Genomic DNA, 7896 nt, shown 5'->3' on the forward strand with positions numbered 1-7896 from the left:
AGACTCTCCTTTTTCAACGACTTTGTTTTAGGAAAAAAGGTTATTTTCCGACAGGGATCCTAAAAAGGGTTGTAATCCCCCCCACAACCATCCCGCCCACGTCGGCACGTGATGGTCAGATGAGAAGAGAGGGTCCCAACTCCCTTGAGCCATCCCTGCCCCAGTTCTGCTTCAAAGTGGAAAATTTGTCAATATTTTAACTCTGAGGATTTTTTTTTCCTCGATTTCAGGCTGTCTTCGCACAATAACTCAATTACCAAACTGAACTGAAGACCAATATTTCTAGATAATTATTTTGCAGCCCATCTTCATCCCCCTGGTACCAGGCTCCTCCATCAGGGCGCGAAACCATTTCTGCCCCACACAGCCAGAAGCTGCCCCTCTGCCTTTGCAGTTTGGTATGTGTACTTTTACCGTGGCCACTTTGAGTTCATGTCACTAACCAACCTGAGTTCATTCGCACAAGCAGGCCTTGTGAGTCACAAGGCGGCAAAGCTTTTTCCTTTAAAATAAAACAGTAATTAGAAAAAGAGCAGTGTCCTGGGAAACTAGAACAAGAAATGTCCTCTACCAATAGTAAGGAAAAACACAGTTATTTCCATACATCATGGATGTCAAAGCTAGACCTGATCGGAAGGAAAGCCATGTCAGATTGTGATTCTTGTGAGTTTTGCAACTGGAACTACCCAATAACCAGACAAGTTGCATTTATTTCTTCTGAAAAGGAAAGTGCACTATCATAGCTTCTCCTTGGGCAAGTATTGCAAAAGACAGAGTAACCATGGTCCTCTGCTGTTTGCGTATGGTGTTGTTGTCACCTGTTAGCATTGCAGTGAGCTCCGCAGAGTGCTTAGATCTGCACCTCTGATGTTCAGACATGCAAGGTAGGAGTACATGTCACTGAGCCTGCAAGCAGCTGCAAAATTTTGATAGACTGTCCAAAATTTTCCACCACAGCTGATAAAAGACTTCCCTCTGCCAAGGGGGAAAAAGGAAAAAAAAGAAAAAAAAAAAAGAAAAAAAGGAAAAATAAAGCATTGTCATTTCTACACACAAATTTCAGGAAATCTCACAACTCCGGGAGACTCTCCAAAATTACGTCCCCCCTGGAAAGGGGAAGAAAGGGTATGCAACAAAGTTTACAAAGACAATGTAATGAAGCTTGGCAAAACTTAAAACCTCAAGCTTAAAAGCCCAAAGCTACTGTTCAGAGATCAGTACAGGCTGCAGGTCAGGACACTGGACTTATGTCCTCACTTAGTTGCCTGCTACAGCAAGAAAGTTGGGCAAATTTCTCTGTGTTTAGAATTCATTCTTCCCTTTGCAAAGAGCTATAAAACATTCAGAGTACAATTATTATTCCATATTCTTCTTCTCACTACGAGTGACTTCTTCCAGTTTCAAGATGAAGGAGCTTCTTACCTTATACATCAAAATAAGAAATGTTACATGGTCTGGCAATATTGAAGGACTTCTAGAAAGATTGTGGCAGCTGCCACCATTGTCTATAGTCCGATAAACAGCTGTGTGGAGAGCTTTAGTTATTTGGATGTTGTATTGTCTGGTTGCCTTGTCAGCTGTGAGGACTGGTCTAAATGGGATTCATTGTAAAAACACATGATTTTCTGTCTCCTTTCTATCTGATCACCAGTGCCACCATCCAGCTCAGACTGTCAGTACAAGGTGGTCAGGAATTAACGTAACTCAAACCTTAAAAACGTCTGTTCTTCAAAATGACATGTTCACCTTTTCTTTGCTTTCTTAGAGAGAGGAAAAGATAATGATCTTGGCTACAACTAGGCAAATTCCTAGTGAGTCCAGATAAAGTAACAGGTTTGCACAGGCTCAGCCTGGTTCAACACCTGACCCACACTTGCAGAGATTGTGCAAGGGAAGAGGAATGCACTGTAGGATTTGGATATATATTCATATGTTTTGCTACATCGCCAGAAAGTTCTAGATGTAGATTCCTTCCTATCTGAAGTTAAAATGGTGAGATTTCTTGCTAAAGGCAGAATAAGGTTTTTAAGACAGGATTGAGGCCCTCTCTGAAGCTGTATTTAAAACTACAAAGAAGGAGGAAAAAGGTACATTATAAATGAGGTAGAAGGAGCAAAGATGTTTTAACAGACAGACAGCTGTTTGAGGCCAAATAAAGCATCCCAGAAGGCCTAGGCATTATGAAATAGATATGAATTTGCTTTATTATGGATTTACCACATCTACCTAGTGACAACAGTATAATCTGATTTGCTTCCCAGACCTTGTAAGCTTCACTGGTTGCCATTTAAGTCGAAAAACACTAGAAAAGAGGGTCTTGTCAAGGACATCTCAGTGAGAAAGCCAAAGCCTCTGCCAAGGCTGTGAGTTCAGAGGGTATAAAAGTTCCAACAACAAAAGAAGAGATTTAGCAGGGGCTTAAAGAGCATCCCAGCACCTGTGGAAAAAAATTTCACTGAGATTTCCAGAACACTTTTAGTTGAAGACAGGAGAGAGGAGCCCACTTCTTCAGTATGGCAGGTGAGTAAACCGGTTTAGCTACTAGACCATCCAAGGTCAGAGCAAAAAACCTAACCTGAAGCAAAGTGAGAATTCTTCTTCAGTGGTGTCTACACCGCTTTACATAGCACGTCTTGCAGCCAGTGAATTCTCTCTGCATTTCTTGTCTGCCGGAGTACCCTCAGGGTTGACTCTGGACAAACTGCAGGTTGCTAAGGGGACCCTCAGGAGCATCTAATAACACAAAACTATTTACCACACACATTTGCAATATGAGCAGGTTATTCCATCTGTTATTCCAATGATTGTCATACAGAAAAGGCAATCCAGGGTCCTTCCCCGAAGGTGCTCCAGTGTCTTTCCTGCAAGGATTCTGACATCTTCACCTGTCCTTGCAACAGGCATTTGTATGCAGTCTCAGGTCTGGATAGGTGCAGTTTTCTACAGGGGACGGTATGAACATTAAGTACCAGCTCACCATCTCTCCCAATACAAGAACTGGGGAACACCAGGGAAGGCTGGTAGGTGAAATGCTCAACGTCTTCACATGACTAAGCTGTGGAGCATTTTGCCATGGATGCTGCAAATGATGGAAGTTTACATGGGCTCAAGAGGAATCTTGGTCAGTTTAAAGAAGAGAAACGAGAAGAGGGTTAGTAAATACAATGAAGCCACCTCTGCCTCAAGAAGTCATTGAGCCACTGATGGCTGTAGAAGAGTAGTCAAAAGTGCTGTCATGATTTCCCATATGATTTTTCATATTCCAGACATCCACTCTGGACCACCAAGGACTGTCCTAGATGGATTTTTGTCCTGAGCTAATGGACACTTTTATATTCTTCTGTCTCAGTCTACCCTGGGATTGAATACACTCAGAAATGTCATAGAAGCTGAAGCACAATCTATCTTTGCCAGCATATGAGTTGCCCAAGGTCACTTAAAATGTAATGACAGAGCTACAAATAAAAGAGAATTGTGTTACAACCTACACTCATTCTGATCTGATGACTCAGTCTTCCCTGTAAACAGCAAAGAAATAATTAACCAGCAATTAAGACAGTAAAACTCTCTCGTCACAGTACAGCTGTAATTTGTCCTATCGCTCTTGTATATGCACACCATTATTCTCTGAATTGTTGCGAAGACGGTGACCACTTTTGGGCTGACAGCACGTCTTGATGACAAACAGTGCTCTTAATGGAACCAGATATAAATGATAATTCCATCACTGATATAAAAAGAATATTCAGGTATTAAAAAAGTACAGGAATTCATGATAGTCAGTGAGTGTTATATGAACCAACCTTTATTTTGCTCAGCTAGGCCCTTTCTGAAGTACAATATTAAAAGCAAGGATTTTCTGTTCTGTGATAAGGCACTATGTTACACAGAAAATCTCACAGGTCTCATAAATTCTGATATGAAAAGGTAATGAAAAAACATTGTTTGGAGTTCAGTGTGAAGCCAGGATTGTGGAGAATGATGCAGATCATAAATTTATAATAAAGGTAAGGTCAGGGCATAGGCAAAGGTGAAGAAGGCTAACTTCTGCAGAATTTCCCTTCTATTATTTGGGGATCCTTTCTTAAGCTGAGAGACCACTTGTGGGAATTCCAGTATTTTAGCTGGAGGTCAACAGCCTTTATTTCTTTTCTTTCTCAATGTTCTCCATTGCTTCATTGCTGGTCACTCCATCATATCACTAATTACTCTGACACACAAGCCAGTGGCACTCTAGGGATACTTTGAACCCTTGCCTACTTTTTATCCACAGATTCCCTAACAAAGAATTTCTCTAGGAGTATACTATTTGACAGCCATGGAAAAGGAAAAGATGAAGTTTAGAGGCAAAGCCTGGAAAGGAAGTCAGGCCACATGGGACCTAACCAGTGACCCCACCATATCAACTCGTCTTTCTTTTCCTCTAGTTCCCAATAATTTTGGGTAGGCAGATCAAGTTCCATTTCCTCTCCTGCAGTGAAATTTGGATAAACATTGCAGCACTGAACCATGAAGCTGGTCTTCATCACTGTAATGTACTGACTACATCTTTAGGCCTGAATCCTATATAAGCTTTGGAAATCAGATCAGAGGTACATTGTTCGGGGTCAATATTCAATTGCTTATTGTTCATGCTAAAGTAAACCGTCTATTTGCAGGTAAGAATCAGTGCAAGACGTTAACAGAGAGGACCTGCACAAGTACTAAAAAATACAGGTATTACTTCTTAGTGTTGGGGGGTTTGTAAAGAGCTGGAGCAAAAGCTGTTTTCTCACCTGTCTTCTTTCCTTTCTCATTACTATTAAAATGCGTTTTGTGGACTTCACAAAATTCTAGACAGAGACATACAATATATCAAAGCTGTTATAAACTGGAGGGAAAAAAAATTATTTGACAAGCAATTAATTATCTGTAAGATAGTATATTTGCAATTGCAGAGAACTAATATCAAGGAAATTAAATGAAACAATCTCAAATTACAAGCAAGCAAATCAAAGCAGATCCAAAGATCACAAGAACTGTTTGCCACATGTATATGGGGAAAAAAAGAGTGGATTTAGGGATCAAAAGAGAACATATTTGTCTTGGTAGATGCACTTGCATGGTAGCGTGTCTTGGCTTAACAAATTGCATGACAAGCTATTGATTAGAAAATAACTGCTGTCAGCTATTCTGTGATGATTTACGCAAGTAATGATAGGAATATATAAAACATTCAGACATATCTGCAAGAATCTGAGTTCTCTTAAATTATGTGGGAGCAAAGAGCAAAGTGTGTTTTACTGTGGTAGAACCAGACTCTATTGGAGAATCCTGTTTTATCTAAAACCTCCAAAGCACTTATTGCACAATATCCTGGTAGAAGGTACAGCTACCAACTCCATCCAAGACTCTGCTTAAAAGCACAGCAGCATTTTTTCCTGTTGAATCAGGACAATTTAGTGATTGAATCTAAATGGAAAAGGCAACCCAAAAAAATTGCATTCAGTTTCTCTCCTTGTTTTGTCTAAAGCAGCTACATTTGGACTGCAATATTAAAAAAAAAAAAAAAGAAAACCCAACCCAAAACCAAAATAAATGCGTAGGTAACATTTTCATTGGCACTTTCAAGTGTAAAGCTTTGTACCCTTATTAGTATGTTTATCTTTGGTGCAATTTCATGTTTTTAAAATAGCAAGCTTGAGGAGAAAACCAGGAAAAATACCAGTCATGGAATTATATTATCCCCATAGAAGGAGGAAGCTGTAGATTATCAACCTCTCCTAATTACCACCTTTCCTAATGTTAAAAGTGGCATGGCTGGAGTGGTGATCTAGCTATATTTACATGGTCAGTGTGGAACCATAGCTGCATAAAGCAGGCTGGCCATCCTCATGGACAAGACTGGCACATGATGAAACTAAAGCTAGTGTCAATAAAACAGCCCAGCAGAGGAAGGGGACAAAAGCTCCTGTCTTCGAGATAAGCGTGCAGCATCCTACTGTGGCAAAAAGGCCAGGACTTTCACCTAGAAACACGGAGACTAGATGCTTTCTTGCCATTGCCGCATCTCAGAAGCAGCGGATGGCAGCTCATTAGATCATGTCTTACCTTTATTGACTATGTGAGCAGTTCTTGACTGAACACTCACTTCTGGTGACTTAACTCGCTGATACTGAACATGACAAGGGCAGAGTGTCCTGGTTTCTCAGCTGTGAGGCAAAACTACCACCCAGTTCTGACAGCGTCTCAAGGAAAAGTAAGTGAGTAAATTTAAGCTGAAGGGACTGGAATACGCCACATGAGGTGAAATACTCAGGTAGTAACAGCAAGCCTTTAAAAAGCTCTGGGCACAAACGGCATGGGGGTTTACCGACACTAACTTGAATAGATTTTCATCCTTTGACTGTTGAGTCTCTTTTTTCCTCCTGAAAGGCTTTTTGATCCCAAACCCAAATTATATTTCCCCTATGTATCTCCTAGAAATAACTGAATTGGCTTTGCTGAAATTACCCCCAAAGTTGACGCACAAAGGCAACATGCTAGAAATCTATGGGACTGATATTTATGTTTTAGTTTAGTAAACTTGCAAAAACTAAACCCAAGGAATTAGAAACTACTAAGCAATTTCAACTATACCTGGCATCTCCACAAGAAATAAAAATAATCCACACATGTTCATATTTCTGTAGCACTGTATGTCCCAGGAGATCCAAAAGGACATAACAGATCCAGGCCTCTCTGATCTTACAGGCTTTGTCATCCTTTCCAGGCTTTAAGATGAATGGTCTTCAAATTACTGTAGCTGCTCATATCAGCATTAGGAGCTACTTGCTTCCATGAAATTAAAAAGCAAAATCATTATTTAAACCAAAAAGTGCAGACCTTTTAACAAATTCCTGTATTTTTGCAAATACCGAGTACATGAGTTCGTAAGCAGAAATCTTACTGGCTGCCAGAATAGAATCATAGAACAGTTTAGGTTGGATGGGGTCTCTGAAGGCCATCTGCTCCAAGCCCTCCTCCTCTTCCCCTCATGCCACCCCTTGCTCAAAGCAGGGCCAACTTCCAGCAGGTCACTCAGGGCTGTGTCATTAGGTTTTCAGCCTCTCCAAGCAACCTCCTCTAGTGTTCTGCCACTCTCACCCCAACACTCTGCACTGGCAGAGACAAGTCAGTCTCCAGGAGACTCACTTCAGCTCCTCATCAAAGGAGTTCTGGCACTGCTTCATTAGGTGAGGCTCAGCTCTCTGCACAGTAACACATAATGGTAGAAATGCACTTTCTATCGAACCAAAATTGCAACAGAATACATTACTAATTTACTTTACAAAAATTTACAGGATTTTATTATGTATATGTGATCAGAACTTATTTATGTTTCAACACAAAAACAACGTACTGTACATTTCCTGATTTCTGGTATTAATTTCTATCAATCTGTAACATTACAGCAAGGGATAAGTTATGCAAAGAGACTTGGCAATTTAGTGGAAGCATGAGGTGTCACAGAAATATTTCTGCTAGAGTACAAGTGAGGAAACAGTTAACAATGTTAAATTTAAAATTTTCAGTATGAGGGTTCAGGATAACAACCAGCTGCTTGAACGCAAGTGAGGGAAAATCCATACATCTTCCCAGGTCACGTTTCAGTCAGCCTGCTGGCAGGACTTTGATGCCATGCACTGCTGTCACATTCCACCCAGCTTCTGAATGCCAGCTTTGCAATGTGAAATATTTAAACATAATCCTTACATCTTCCAGCCCATATTTCTGCCAAGTGAATGTGAATATGTAGTAAATTCCACAGCCAGGCAACCGCGTGCATGAAATTCTCAGAAAGACATATGTTTTCTGGTTGGGTAACTGCCTTTCAAGCAGCTTTATCACAGTGTGCTTTTCTGACCTGGTTTCTCT

Source organism: Phalacrocorax carbo, chromosome 1, assembly GCF_963921805.1.
Source record: "Phalacrocorax carbo chromosome 1, bPhaCar2.1, whole genome shotgun sequence".
Lineage (NCBI taxonomy): Eukaryota > Metazoa > Chordata > Aves > Suliformes > Phalacrocoracidae > Phalacrocorax > Phalacrocorax carbo.